Raw genomic sequence first — 15,073 nt, forward strand, 5'->3', positions numbered from 1 at the left:
TGAAAAATTTCCCCCGCACGTCACCCTTAAAATTTCCCACTTTCATCTTGAGCCTATGCCCCCTTATAGTTGCCACTTGGAAAAAGCCTCTGACTACCCACCCTGTCTTACCCTCTCATAATTTTGCAGACCTCTATCAAGGTCTCCCCTCAGCCTCTGTCTTTCCAGTGAAAACAATCCTAGTTTACCCAACCTGTCCTCTTGGCCAACACCCTTGAGACTAGATGAACCTGGTGAACCTTCTTTGCATTTTCTTCAAAGCTTCCACATGCTCCTGGTAGTGTGGCACCCAGAACTGCCTCTGGGTTACTGAACGAAAATGGTTCCTGGTCCAGCAATACTTCAAATGCACAATTTGGAGAATCCTGTGTTTAAATTTCTCCGCCCTCTCCCGTCCCCCTACTTTTTATCTCTGTAATCTCCACCAACCCATTGAAACTGGGAACATCACTCAGACTTTAAAGACATCCCAGATTTCTTTTTTCCCATCATTGGCAGCTATAACTTCAGCTTTTTAGGTGTTGAATTCTGGAACTTTCCCCTGAAACCTCTCTGCTCATGGCTTTTGCCTTCTTTGAAAAACATTCAACACTGTGTGACCAAACCTATTTACCTGTCCTCATGTCTCCTTCAATTTGGTACAAAATATTTTGCCTGATTATAGTCCTGTGAAGCACCATTGGATGATTTAGGGCATTAAATTGCTTGTATGAATGCAATTTATACATAGTGGCACATTGGTTAGCATTGCTGCCTCACAGTGCCAGGGAACTGGGTTCAGTTCCCAGCTTAGGACATTGTCTGTGCAGAGTCTGCACATTGTCCCCATATCCCTCATGTCTGCGTGGGTTTCCTCTGAGTGCTCCGGTTTCCTTCCACAGTCCAAAGATGTGCAGGTTAGGTTGATTGCCCTTAGTGTCCGGAGGTGCATAGGTTAGAGGAATTAGTGGGTAAATATGTAGGGATATCGTGGTAGGGCCTGGGTGGGATTGTGACAGTGCAGACTGGAGGGGCTGAATGGCTCTTTCTGTACTGTATGGTTTCTATGATTTCTATGATCTGCGTGGGTTTCCTCTGGGTGTTCCGGTTTTCTCTCACAGTCCGAAAAGCATGTAGGTTAGGTGCATTGGCCATGCTAAATTCTCCCTCAGTCTAACCAAGCAGATGCTAGAATATGACGACCAGGGGATTTTCACAGGAAATTCATTGTGGTGTTAATATAAACCTGCTTGAGACTCTAGTAAGTAAACTAAAATTTATTGTTATTGGAAGGGAAATAAAAGTTGCCAGAATTTTCACTCCTGTAATCCTTGCTGGAAAGTATGAATATATTTGGGAATTCCCCGATCTAATGCAGATGATTTGCCCAAAGATCGGTTGATACTCTAGAGACATGGTGTAAATGTCTGTTTACCATAGTTTCTCCACAACTTCTTCCAAGATTTGGGCAACATATTGGACAAATCCCTTCAGAAATTGCAGCTCTCGATGCCACATGGCTCAGTTTATATTTTATTCAGTCAAAGGAATCTTGGAATCGTTGGCTGGGCCAGCATTTATTGCCATCTCTCATTACCCTTGCACTGAGTGACACACTAACCCATTTCAGATGTCATTGCTGTGGATTTGGAGTCATATGTAGGCTAGATCAGGTAAAAATGGCAGATTTCCTCATTGAGCCAGTTTGTTTTTTTAATGGAATTCAATTTTTAACATTTTGCCATGGATTCGAACCCAGGACCCCAGGGCACTAATCTGGGTCGCTGGCTTAATAGTCCAGCAACAACACCACTACGCCACCACCTCACTGCTGATTTAGCCAACTCAGCCTATCCTAAAATCTCTAACCTTTTTCTTACAATCAGATACTTAAACAGATTCTTATGGAAGGAATTAATGAGCACAGTGCCAAGTCATTTGCTAGGCACAGTTTGGAGCATTTACTACTTGAAGTGGTGGTGTGGGGGGTAGGGAGGAATATAAGATTTGTCTGACCCATGATCACGCTCAAGGATTGTTCATTTTATTTTCTCGATATGTTCAACATCCTATGACCAATTATTATTCTCCAATAGATTTGATTTGATTTATCATTGCCACATTGTATTAATATACAGTGAAAAGTATTGTTTCTTGCATGCTTTACAGGCAAAGCATACCGTTCATTGAGAAAAAAAGGAGAGAGTGCAGATTGTAGTATTACAGTCATAGCTAGGGTGTAGAGAAAGAACAACTTAATGCGAGGTAGGTTCATTCAAAAGCCTAATGGCAGCAGGAAAGAAACTGTTCTTGTGTTGGTTGGTATGAGACATCAGACTTTTGTATCTTTTTCCCAATGGAAGAAGGTGGAAGAGAGAATGTCCAGGCTGCCTGGGTGCTGGCTGCTTTTCTGAGGCAGCAGGAAGTGTGGACAGAGTCAATGGATGTGAGGCTGGTTCGTGTGATGGACTAGGCTGCGTTCATGACCCTTTGTAGTTTCTTGCAGTTTCAATTGTTAGGAGCTTTTAGCACTAAGTGAATTATAAGCTTCAACTCCACCTTTAGTCACAAACAAACCACTAGTGGACTATATGTATAATTTATTTTACCGAATTCTTCCTTTATTTCAGAAAATTATTAAGTGAGGCAGTAGAGACAGAATCATTTAATAATACTCACCGTGCTTCTTCTCCCCATCCTCCCAATCCTTTTATTTGTTAGTCTCTTAAGTGTCGCCTACTACTTCTGGATGAGAGATGGTTAAATACAGTCTGCGCTCGGATTTTTGTTGTACTTCACAGAAGGTGTGCAAGAGCAGCCTGTCAGTGACTCATTTTCCCTCCCCTCACTATAGGAAGAAGTGCTTGGCCAGGACTGAAATCAATGTCATGCGGTGCTGAGAATTTGCAAGTTCGAGCTGGTGCTTTGTGGCAGAATGCATAGTGCCAGTCTGCCTTCCTCTGATGCTTCTCATTTCCAATGCAGCCACAAGGCTTGCAAAAATATGCAGTTAAATTAGAGAGAGAGCGAGAGAGAGAGAGAACTCTGCTCTAAAGTGACTGAAGGAAAGAAATCACGCCGTAGGACTGAAATGTCATTCTGAATGGGGGGAAAAGTGCTGGAGGACGAAGGCTGCCAATTTTTCTCTATAATTAACAACCTGCTAATAAAATGGCAGGAAAGGGTGGCTTTGAATTTGGTACATTTTCAGTATTCACGCTAGTTATCTTCCTTGGGTTCAGTATCAGATAATCCCTGTCAGAATGGCCCCACGCCTTACGATCCAGACCATGCCTTTAATTGCCAATTTCTGAGAAGGTAATATTCTCAGTGGGTCATTAATTTCAGAAGAAAGCAGACATTTCCCATTTTTCTTGATGCAGGAATATCATTCCTTACACAGCCTATTTCTTAATTGTGACCATCTATTAAATCAGTTGTTCCTAACACTGCTTGAGATGGATGCATGGTGCGTCATTCATTAAACGAGGCTTCTGAGCTTTCATTTTACTCACGCTACCATTTAATTAAAACCTTGACAGAGAGGGGCTAATTTCCATGTGAAATAAATTAAATTTAAATTTAAAGTTAATTTTAGAAAATCAGCTCCTTTTTTTGTTCATTTGAACGTGGCAGATTACAGGGAGAGTACTCAGTGTGGAGAATGGGATAGCACGGTGGCACGGTGGTTAGCAGTGCCGCCTCACAGTGCTGGGGACCCAGGTTCAATTCTGGCCACGGGTCACTATCTGTGCGGAGTTTGCACATCCCCCTTGTGCGTTTCCTCTGGGTGCTCTGGTTTTCTCCCACACTCCAAAGATGTGCGGGTTAGGTTGATTGGCCTTGCTAAATTGAGGAAATCAATTCCCTAAAGTGTCAGGGGATTAAGTATGTGGGGTTACGGGAATAGGGGCTGGGTAGGATTGTGGTCAGTGCAGACTCAGTGGGCCGAATGGCCTCCTTTTGCACTGTAGGGGTTCTATGATTCTAAAATGATGAAAAGATGAGTTGATAGAAGAAGCCTTATTGAGGGTTGAAGACCAAGGGGCCATTGAAATGAGATTAAAGGTCAGGATTGAAGCAGGAGAAAATTATTTATGCAGGAAGTTGTGAGGCTGTCGCAAAGACTTCCAGGGTTAAAGGTCAGAATAAAAATGATGCCAACATTCCGGATTAAATTGGGTTAGGTGAAGGAAGGAAAAGAAGTTGATGGGATTTAGGAAAATGGTAGCTAAATACAATCTGAATTATTTGCTTGCCTGAAGGAAAAACACTAACACAGACTGGTTGGACCGAATAATCCATTTCCATATTGTACCTTCTCCATAATTATTTTTGTGTATAATGTATACATCTACTGGTATTCTTTGAATCTCTTTTCCTTTATTCAATGTTCAAGAAGGCAGCTCATCACCACCTTTACACAGGCATCTAGGGATGGGCAATAAATGCTGGCCAGCCAGCAATGCTCACACCCGGTAAATGAATAAAAAAATACTCATCAGTCTTTCTGATTGTTTTTGTGTATCTATCCACTAGTTTTTTGTGTACGTGACACCCAAATCATTTCATAGAATCACAGAATCCCTACAGTGCAGAAGGAGGCCATTCAGCCCAACTTTGTCTGCACCAACTCTTCACAGAGCATCTTACGAAGGTTCATAACCCCACTTATTTACCCTGATAACCCTCCCTATCCTACACATCTTGGCAATTTAGCATGGCCAATTCACTGAACTTGCACATCTTTGGGCTGTGGGAGGAAATCGGAGAACCGGGAAGAAATCCACGCAGACATGGGGAGAATGTGTGGACTCTGCACAGGCAGTGACCCAGGGCCAGAATTGAACCTGACACAAGGTCCCTAACACTGTGAGGCAGCCATCTCAGTCAAATACTGTCTTGGTATCGAGGGCAGGAACTCTCATCTCACCTCTGTTCAGCCCTATTGTCCACATTTGAACTAAGACAGGAATGAAGGCAGGAGCAGAGTGATCCTGGTAGGACCCAGACTGAGCATCCATGAGCAGGTTATTGCTGAGTTAGTGCCGTTTGATATCACTGTTGATGACCTCTTTCATCACTTCACAGATGATCAAGAGTAGACTAATAGGGCATTACATACAGGGGCAATTTTCCATATTGCTAGGAAGATGTCAGTATTTTAAGTATTGTAGCTGTAGCTTGGTGAGTTGCATAGCAAGTCCTGGAGCACGAGTCTTCAGTACTATTGCTGGACTATTGCCAGGGCCCACTGCCTTTACAGTATCCAGTGCCTTCAGCTATTATTTCCTCTGATGCGGGAAACCACAACAAGAGAGCTCAATCTTAAAATTAGAGCTCAGCCGACAGACTCCTCAATGAAGATTCAATTTCTTTAGGCATATTTCCCTGTCCCACAAAATTGAAACTTCCCTGATTCAACCATTTTTTATTACCTTTGGTGAGGTGCTGGAAGGGAGATTGTACCTGTGGAACTATATACCAACTGGAATTAACTCCTACACTACAGGTGGGGAGAAAATGAGATGTGGAGGATTGTGGGGTGCCATGGATGGTAGGGGGTGGTGGGGAGGGGGGAGGATGTCAAGTTGAAGTAAATGTCCAAGGATGTTAAAACCTAATCAAGCTTGGTGGATGACTGGTTGATATTGGGTCCGACGTTATCATTGTGTTGCATCCGTTTTCAGGCATGAAAACTTGGTAAAGTCAGGCGTGAGGCGAATACCGCAATCTGCAACTGCGCAGATTCCCACTTTACCAAGGCCCAAAAATGTCTGCAATTTGCATGCATTTAAGTTGACTCAATGAGCTGGATGCCCAATCTTACCTGCATTTCCTCTTTACCATCTGTGGAAGACCACTGGTCACAGACTCCCAGTCAGAAAAATACTCTTCCACTGTTACTCTCTGTCTTCTATGACCAAACTGTTGTGTATCCATCTTACCAGCTCACTGCGGATCCCATGTGACTTCACCTTTTGTATCAGTTTGCCATGAGGGACCTTGTCAAAGGCCTTGCTAAAGTCCATGTAGACAACATCCACTGCCCTGCCCTCATCAATCATCTTTGTCACTTCCTCGAAAATCTGAAACATGTTTGTGATTCAGTCCACTCCCGCATAAAGTCATGCTGCTAATAAGTCCATATTTTTCCAAATGCGTGTAAATGTTGTCCCTAAGAATCTTCTCTAATGTGAAGACAGGGAGACCAAAAGTATTCCTAACTATTATAAAATTATGTTAATCTTTTTTGCTTTTCTTTTAAGCTGTTAATCCTATTGTTATTGGCTCATTTGAAGTATAAGTTTTAATTTTATTTTTATTATGGCAGATGAGCATTATTTAATATGTGTAAAAAAACATAGGTTTTGTTATTAGTTTTAAATCTGTGAAACTGCTATTTAAATCTGCAATATATTATTATATAACTTTACATGTCGCTTACTTACATGTATTAGTATGTTTTAATTTAAAACATGGAAACTGAAAATATAATTCGGAAGAAAAGGGATCAGAACTTTTCAGACCGTGGTCGGTATTTTACGACCTTGTAAAATCCCGCCTGAGGCCCATGGAGAATTCTGTTCTGAGAACCTCGCCCTCTCCAATTCTAGGGCGGGCGTGCTGGTAAAATTCCAGCCCGTGATTTGTATACCTTAATGCATAAGATTGAGCAAAGGATAGTTGATATTTTGGGCCCTGGAAAATCTAAATCTCCATTTGTTAATCATTATTATTCTTCTACTTTGCTTACTTCATTTATAATTATCTCATATTTAATTGTTGCATTTTGCTGTTTCAATAAAGCATCATTTCATGTTTAAATGTTTTATTTTAATGTTTCAATAAAGCATTAGTAGAATTTTGTAAAGTTTAATGGAAAACATTTATTAACAGCAGGGAATTATAGGCCAGTTAGTTTAACGTCTGTTGTAGGTAAAATGTTAGAATCCGTCATCAAGGAGGAAATAGCGAGGCATCTTGAGAGGAATTGCTTGATAGAGCAGACGCAGCGCGGTTTCGTTAAAGGGAAGTCGTGTCTGACAAATTTACTGGAGTTCTATGAGGATGTGTCTAGGGCGGTGGATAGAGGAGAGCCGGTGGATGTGGTCTTTCTGGATTTTCAGAAGGCGTTTGACAAGGTAACTCACAGGAGGTTATTGCAGAAGGTCAGGGGACATGGAGTTGGGGGTAGGGTGTTAGCGTGGATAGAGGATTGGTTGTCATATAGGAGGCAGAGAGTGGGGGTCAATGGGTGCTATTCGGATTGGCGGATGGTGACTAGTGGAGTGCCTCAGGGGTCGGTGCTGGGGCCTCAGCTATTTACCATTTATATAGATGATCTGGAGGAGGGAACCAAGTGTAGGGTGTCGAAATTTGCTGATGACACCAAGATTGGAGGAAAGGCAAATTGTGCGGAGGGTGTGGAGAGTCTGCAGAAGGATCTAGATAGGCTGGGCGAATGGGCCAGGAAATGGCAAATGGAATTTAATGTTGGCAAGTGCGAGGTGGTCCACTTTGGTAGGAATAATGGTAGGAAGGATTATTACTTACGTGGAGAAAAACTGCAGCAGGCGACGGTGCAGAGGGACCTCGGGGTCCTTGTGCATGAGTCGCAAAAACCCAGCTTGCAGGTGCAGCAGGTGGTCAGGAAGGCGAATGGGATGCTGGCCTTCATAGCGAGGGGGATTGAATATAAAAGTAGGGATGTCTTGCTGCAGCTGTATAGGGCATTGGTGAGGCCGCAGCTGGAGTACTGTGTGCAGTTTTGGGCGCCGTACTTACGCAAGGATATTTTGGCCTTGGAGGGAGTGCAGAGGAGGTTTACTAGGCTGATGCCAGAGTTGAGGGGGTTGAGCTATGAGGAGAGGCTGAATAAACTAGGCTTGTACTCGTTAGAGTTTAGAAGAATGAGGGGAGATCTCATTGAGACGTATAAGATGATGAATGGGATGGATAGGATAGAGGTGGAGAGACTCTTCCCGCTCAGAAAGGATAGTAGGACTAGGGGGCACAGCCTCAAGATAAAGGGGGTGCGGTTTAGAACGGAGTTGAGGAGGAACTTCTTCACTCAAAGGGTGGTGAATCTCTGGAATTCTCTGCCCGTTGAAGTGGTGGAGGCTACCTCGCTAAATATTTTTAAGATGCGGGTTGATGGGTTTTTGATAAGAGAGGGGATTAAGGGTTATGGGGAGAGGGCGGGAATGTGGAACTGAGCCACGACAGATCAGCCATGATCTTATTGAATGGCGGGGCAGGCTCGAAGGGCTAGATGGCCTACTCCTGCTCCTATTTCTTATGTTCTTATGTATTAAATACAAAACTTTGATACCATATTAACATTTAATTAAATATTTTACTTTAGCAGCTGCACTATGACATTTAGTTTAATTGCCTTATCTTTTCAAATCTCTTGCAATAAATTATATTTTTCTCTTTAACAGAAGAATCAATAGAAATTTTTTTTAACTTCAAAGCGGTGGTTCTGTTGTCTCTGTAAACAAAGAGGGATGGATGTGAAGAGGGGAGGAAAAGGGAGGATGAGAGAGGCAGGTGGATGGGGGAGGGGAGGGGAAGGTTTAGACACATTAATTGAACATTTTACATGTAGCCTGACTATTCTATCAAGGGGCCAAATTTTGCCATCGTGTTGCGCTGTTTTTGGTTGTGAAACCTTGGTAAAGTCGGGCGTGAGACATGTAAAGCAATCTGCACCCTCCTCCGCGCTGGTTACTCCTTTACCAAGGTCCGAAGATGGCCACGATCGGGACCGCGCTTGAAACGGGCGAGACGGCCACTTAAATATATTTGCATGCATTTAAATTGACTTAGTGGGCTGCATGCCCAACTTTACTCGCACGTCCCCCTTTATCACTGTGCTCACCAATCCAGAATCAGTGCAAAACAGACATGCTCCATCAAAGTCCAGTTTGGGTGCTCCAGTAAGTGAAGAGGGAGGTGCTTAGCATCCGACGGTCTCTGCTTGAGATCGCTGTGGAGGGGGGAGAGGTGGCAGTGAGAGGGATCTGCTGCCACTCTGCCTGATTTTAAGAAGCCATGCTAACAGTGTGATGTACCAGCGGTGGTAGAACTCGGGTTTAGATTTTCAACGTGCACTGGATTCTGCAATATGTATCAGAGAAATAGTTCATCAGTTTACAGGAGGCTTGCATATGTCATCTTAAGGAATACACTTTCCTGAAGCACTTGAAACTGCTAAGTTGCATACCTACCACTCTAAATGTAGAACTCATTTCACGGCACAGTGGCACAGTGGTTAGCACTGCTGCCTCACAGTGCCAGGGGCCCAGGTTCAATCCCTTGCTTGGGTCACCATCTGCGGAGTCTGCATGTTCTCCTGTATCTGGGTGGGTTTCCTTCGGGTGCTCCGGTTTCCCCCCCTCCCCATCCCCCTAACAGTCTGAAAATGCACTGGTTAGGTGGATTGGCCATGCTAATTTCTTTCTCAGTGTACCCAAACAGGTGCCGGAGTATGCTGAATAGGCGATTTTCACAGTAACTTCATTGCAGTGTTAATGTAAGCCTTCTTGTGACACTCATAAAACAAGCCCTATATCTTAAGAATCTGCTAAGGATCAACATTGCATCAAGGAGATTCTTAAAATTGGGATAAACAACACTGCTTAAAATACATAGCAAAATACAATTGGACTTTAGCTGAAACGTATTATAGGCACTGCAAATCCACTTTGTAATATATGAAAGTACATTTAAAGTGGAATTAATGGTATGTCATGACAAAGTTGTAAAAAAAATCTTTCATTCACTTAGCGTCATTACATATATTTTAACCATCTTTTAAATATATTTACAAAAAAATTAGCATGCAGATAATGTCTTCTGCCTCTACTCGCTATAGCTAGAGCAGAAAAAAAGTGTGCCAATAAATAAATATAACTTATGTAACATTGGGGCAAGTAAAGGAAGTTAGGGAAGAACTTCAGTACAATGCTTCAGTCATAGAGTCATGGAATCCTGCAGAAGGAGGCCATTCGGTCCATCGAGTCTCATTGACCACTATCCCACCCAGGGCAGAACCCCACAACCCCATGCATTTACCCTAGCAAGTTCCCCTGACACTAAGGAGCAATTGGGCCGGCTTGGATCACTGTGTGGAGTTTGCGTATTCTCCCTGTGTATGCGTGGGTTTCCTCCGGGTGCTCCGATTTTCTCCCACAGTTTGAAAGACAGGCTGGTTAGATTTCATTGACCCAAACAGGTGCCGGAGTGTGGTGACTAGGGGAATTTCACAGTAACTTCATTGCAGTGTTAATGTGAGCCTTACTTGTGACTAATAAACAAATAAACAACGTGGCGTGTTCGATCCGCCTAACCCACACATCTTTGGAATATGGACGAAACTGGAGCATGCGGCAGAAACCCATGCAGACACAGGGAGAATGTGCAAACTCCACACAGACAGTAACCCAAGCCAGGAATCAAACCCAAGTCCTTGGCGCTTTGAGGCAGCAGTGATAACCGTTGTGCCATCGTGCTGCCCCTATGACAACTTTAGAAAGTAGAACCGGAGTTTTAAACTTGGCATGCTTTCAGTGCGCATGTCTGTGCATTGGGACTTCTGTATTGCCCTGACCTGCATGTGCAGTGCACAATCCCACTGACTTGGGATTCGGGACGGAAATTATGGGCCATTGTGTGGAAGCGGAAAATAATGAAGACACGGTACATAAATCTAACAAGGAATAGAAATTAAATGTGCTTTCAGTTCAAGATGAATCACATCGGTTCTGGGTAGTCCCAAAATTAAATGGACGGCCTGTCAGAATGGAGGTTGGTACAGGAGCTGCTGTCTCCCTAATTCCTGAGATCACCGATAAGCAAAAATTAAATCACCTTCCATTAAAGCTAGCAGATGTCATCCTGAGAGATCTACACCGAGCAATAGTGCCCCTTAGAGGATACATTATAACCAAAGTAGAGTTAAATGAGCAAACTGCAGAGCTGCCACTTTATATGTTGTCTGAGGAAGCTCTCCAACTCTCTTTGGCTGCTCTTGACTAAAGAAGATAGAGTCCATGGGCTGTAGGAATAAAGCAATTGCTGGTGTTATCCCAAAAGGAGTGCTGTGAACAGGCCAGTTAATTCTAAAATAGGTCTACAGAATATCTTAGAGAAATATAGGACTGTATTTAAAGAGACCCCAGGATCCATGAAAAGAGTACAGATGGCATTATGATCAAACAAAACAGACGATCTAAGAGTCTCAAGGCAAGAATAGTATCGTATGCCATATGTGCAAAGGTAGAATCTGAACTAATGAGACTAGTAGATGCTGGATTGTTAGAATCCATTACCAGTTGTGACCGGGCAACGTTTATAGTGCCTGTAATGAAATAGGGCAGGATTATATGTATCTGTATCAATCAATCAGTCCAGGTCTGTGTACGGATCAATAGCCATTACCTTCGATTGGTGATTTGTTTGCTGGCCGAGCAGGAGGACAGACGTTCAGTTAAAATCGACCTACCACAGGCCTTCCTGCAAATTAATTTTTCAGCTGAATCTCAGTATCTGCTCACCATTATAACTCTTAAAGAGCTATTCCACCAGAAGAAATTACCTTTTGGGATAACACCAGCAATTGTTTTATTCCAACAGCTCATGGACTCAATCTTAAGCTGTCTACCTAAGTATATCTTATACTTTTTTTATTCGACCGTGAGATGTGTACGTTGCTGGCTTGGTCAGTGCTTATTGCCCATCCCTAGTTGCCCTTGAGAAGTTGTGGTGATTTGCCTTCTTAAACTGCTGCAATCCCTGAAGTGTAGGAACACCCACAATGCTGTTAAGGAGGGAGTTCCAGGATTTTGACCCAGTGACAGTGAAGGCAATATACTTCCAAGTCATGATGGTAAGTGACTTGAAGGGGAATTTTCAGCTGGTGGAATTCCCATGTGACTGCTGCCCTTGTCCTTCTAGGTGCTAGTGGTCATGGGTTTGGAAGGTGCTGGCTATCGAGCCTTGGTGAGGTCCCACAGTGCATCTTATTATGCTTATTTTACACATTTGCACTCTGTCATAGAGACCAATGGGCTGATCCTTTCTCTTTCCTAATCCCAAAATACTGAATTGAATTGCGGATCTTTCTGATTAAAGATGGCTCAGTATCATGTCTGCCAGAAATTATGCATCCTTATCCACTTTGGGGTAGCGGGGGGTGCTTTTGGTAGAGTTTGGTGAGGCGGTGGAGGAGAGGCACGAGCTGACTTATAAAATTCCAATCGGGTTAGACAGGGTAGAGTCAGAAAGAATGTTCCCAATGGTGGGGGAGTCCAGAACTAGGGATCATTGCTTGAGGATAAGGGGCAAACCTTTAGGACTGAGATGAGGAGAAATTTCTTCACCCAGAGAGTGGTGAAAGTGTGGAATTCACTACCACAGAATGTAGTTGAGGCCAAAATGTTGTTTGATTTCAAGAAGAAATTAGATACAACTCTTGGGGCTAAAGGGATCAAGGGATATGGGAGGAAGGGGGATCAGGATACTGAATTCAATAATTAGCCATGATCGAGATAAATGGTGGGGCTGGTTCAAAGGGCCGAATGGCCTACTTCTGCTTCTAGTTTCTATGATGTATTTGTATTTTCTTGTAGTTCTCAAATTGGAATAATGAATGTTTGGAAAACAAACATTATTGGTGGGCTGGCATTGTCCTCTCAGTGGTGACGCTATCAAAATCTCCTTTGATCCCATAATTAACTCCAGCCCTTATTGCACAATCCCTAAATAAGGATTCTCTGATGAGGCTAGACACTTCCTCAAATTGAAAATAAAACCGACACATGTCAATATTAATGGATTGGCCGGACTGCTAAAACACTATTCACCATCCATCAGCCCAATGGGAACTAATATCAAATGTGTTATCCCTTGAAGGATTACCTTGGTTCTCTGAGGTAATCATCTGAGTTTGTGCTGCCATTGGGAAGCCTTTTCCTCAGAGAGCGCATATTGGAGACAAATGTGGAATCCAAAATATCTGGATATATGTTGCAGGGATGACAGGCTCCCTTACAGAAATGCAGGTTTGCAAAATGAGAGGTTCGTCTTCGCTTGGCTGTCTGTATCCCAGCCTCATCGGAGAAATCCTTAAGCTGAGTAGTATTCAGCAATGGGAACGGTGGGTCTTTGTCTGTGTGGAGTTTTCATTTTTACCATGTGTCCGCCTGGTTTTCTCCTGGTGCTCCGGTTTTCTCCCACAGCCCTAAGATATGTGGGTTAGGTGAATTGGCTGTGCTAAATTTCCCCTTAGTGTCAACTATGATAAATATATGCCGTTATGGGGATAGGGGGGGATTGTGGTCGGTGCAAACTCCAATGGCCTCCTTCTGCACTGCAGCATTCTATGATTCTATAAAATGGAAACAGAAATGGATCATTTAGCCTCTCAAGTCTGTTATGACGTTCGGTTGATCATGAACGTGCAGTTCAGGTGGATTGCTAAATTGTCCCTTAGTGTCCAAAGAGGTGTAGGTTCATTGCATTAGCCATGATAAATGCTTGAGATTATGGGGGTAGGGCTGGGGGCATGATCCAGAGTAAGATGGTCTTTCAGAGAATTGGTGTAGATTCAATGGACCAAGTGGTCTCATTCTGCACTGTTGGGATTCTATGAATGACCTGTACTGCAATATCAGTTCCTGACCTTTACTCTTTATCCTCGAATATCCTTACCGGACAAAAAGACCTGCATCTCAGTTTTCAGTTGCCCTAGATTCAAATATCTGTGGCTATGGAGATTTCCATATTTCCATATCGTCTATGCCTGCTGACATCCACTATTGAACATTTTAGTTCTATTTTTAAGGTTATGCCCTCTTGTTCTGAATTCCCCCCAGAATAGTTTATCTCCATCTATCCAGTCAAATCCTTTAATTATCTTAAACATCTCATTAAATTACCTATTAATTTGCTACACTCAAGGGAAGAAGACAAGATCAGTAGAAAATGGTTAAAAGGCAGCCTGAAACTGAAGCTTCAAGGTCCTGGTGCTTTCTATCTTTCCTTTTCTTCCCCTGAAGGCAGCAGCTGCTGGTTCCACTGGCACTAGCAGCCTTCAGAACTTCCTTGAAATATTTGAGCTTGAGTTAAGGCATTGCCCTGCTGGAGGTGGTATTTGAATGTCGGTGGCGGGGGGTGGGGGGAGGTCTCTGTAAATCCAATAGGCCGCTTGCCCACTAACCTACCCATTCTCCCATCTTCCCATTGCAGTTTTACCAGCAGTGGGGATGGTTTGATTCCCAGTGAACCAACTGAAGCCTTTAACTGGACATCGGCCAGCTGGGATGTTTCCTTGTAGTGGATGGTCGTCCATACTTATCGGAAGGCCCATTCTGGGTGTAAACCACATGCTGTCACTTCCCGCATCTCCTACCCTCCGACAATTCCCTTCCCTAATGGTCTGTCAAACCCCAGCGCCCACCCTCCTCACTGACCCCCAAACACTTACACAGCTCAGATCAGCTTGCTTCCTCATTGACCCCACTGCAATCCTGGCAGTGACCATGCTCCTGGCTGGAGAGAGCTGCTGGCCTCTGATTGTCTGCCAGCTCTCTGAGGCAGCATTCCTATTCCCAAAGGGCAAAACACCATCTCCAGCCTATTGATAGCAGATCAGCCGCTCTTTGCCTGGGCAGGCTCCCTGTAGAACATAGAACAGAGAAGAATACAGCACAGGAACAGGCCTTTTGGCCCAGTGTTGTGCCAAATATGACGCCAAATTAAATGAAGCCCTTCTGCCTGCCCTTGGTCCATATCTATTCCTTGCATATTCATGTAAGTCATAGAGGTTTACAGCATGGAAACAGGCCCTTCGGCCCAACTTGTCCATGCCACCCTTTTTTTTAAACACCTAAGCGTTTCCAATTGCCCGCATTTGGCCCATTTCCCTCTATACCCATTTTACCCATGTAACTGTCTAAACACTTCTTAAAACACAAAATTGTACCTGTCTCTACTACTACCACCAGCAGCTTATTCCAGACACTCATCACCCTCTGTGTGAAAAAAATTGATCCTCTGAGCCCTTTTGTATCTCTCCCTTCTCGCT

Source organism: Carcharhinus amblyrhynchos, chromosome 8 (assembly GCF_965287045.1).
Source record: "Carcharhinus amblyrhynchos chromosome 8, sCarAmb.v2.hapA, whole genome shotgun sequence".
Lineage (NCBI taxonomy): Eukaryota > Metazoa > Chordata > Chondrichthyes > Carcharhiniformes > Carcharhinidae > Carcharhinus > Carcharhinus amblyrhynchos.